At 63.1% G+C, this 915-nt stretch overlaps 1 long non-coding RNA gene across 10 annotated transcripts in view; it reads left to right on the forward strand.

Moving 5' to 3' along the window:
• Positions 1 to 6: 6 nt before the first annotated feature.
• Positions 7 to 915, forward strand: part of LOC108447557 — a 17100-nt gene continuing 16191 nt past the window's right edge. For 8 of the 10 annotated variants that reach the window (XR_001863190.1, XR_001863191.1, XR_001863192.1 and 5 more), the window contains exon 1: positions 7 to 167. This is a non-coding gene — a long non-coding RNA (uncharacterized LOC108447557). Of the gene's footprint in view, positions 168 to 458; positions 644 to 915 lie in introns of all 10 variants that reach the window. The other 2 variants (XR_001863185.1, XR_001863186.1) reach the window with 2 other exon arrangements.

Here is a 915-nt window from a genome sequence, read left to right on the forward strand (position 1 = left end):
CAGGCGAGCCCGTCCTGCAGCTCTGTGACTTTTGGGGAGGGAGGAGGTCGTGGGAGAGAGCCGAGCACGTAAAGGTATGAGATAGGAGGGGTAACCAGCAGAGCGGGGCAGAGGTCCCAGCCCCGGCGCTGCCCGGATTGCACGCTGCGGTGCCTGCGAACGATAAGGTAACGCCTTTCAGTAAGGTCATCCGCGAAGTCGTGCCTCTAGGAACGGGAGCCCGGCCTGGGCCGTGCTCCCGGGCTGGGAGACCTCCTTTCGGGCAGCGGCGTACCCGAGGAGCTGCGGGGCGGGTGTGCCGGCAGTGCCGGCTCCAAGGGCTCGCCAGCTGCTTGGGAACGGAAGGGGCAGCGCGGTGGAGGACGCGATATAATTAGCGCGGGGCAGGAAATATGCTTTTCCCGCTCCATTAAATGCTGATATTAGGGAAACAAAAAAATCTTTCCTCTTGGCTGAAGCGAACGGGAGGGACAAAAAGAGCCTCTTCTCTCCTGGGAGCACCGTCACATCAGGAGCGACACAAAGCCGGGCAATACCAGCGAGGGGGAACCTAGCCGGCTTGGCGAGCAGCGGGAACGGGGCTCACCCCGCCGGTGCTTGCGAACGGGGCAGTCTCTGCCTCCGAGTGCGCAGCAGCCACCAGGTGAGGGCTTATGCTGAGGTGGTTCCTCCCGTAACAAGTTCCTCGGCGGAGCTCAGAAACTTTTCCAAATTAAACTGTAGTGGCAACTGATAGGGTGTTCTGACGGGTTTCTATCCCACCATATGCAGGCACACACCCGGGAAGACCCCAGCAAAGCCCATCCCCTCCTTCCCCCGCACAGAAGCTCCCGCCGCCGGGTCGGGGACTGGGCGCAGGTGCGCCTGTCACCGGAGAGGTTGCGGGGGCGGGGGCGGCGGAAGCAGGGGGGAGAG

This window comes from Corvus brachyrhynchos, unplaced genomic scaffold (genome assembly GCF_000691975.1).
Source record: "Corvus brachyrhynchos isolate BGI_N302 unplaced genomic scaffold, ASM69197v1 scaffold56, whole genome shotgun sequence".
Taxonomy (NCBI): domain Eukaryota; kingdom Metazoa; phylum Chordata; class Aves; order Passeriformes; family Corvidae; genus Corvus; species Corvus brachyrhynchos.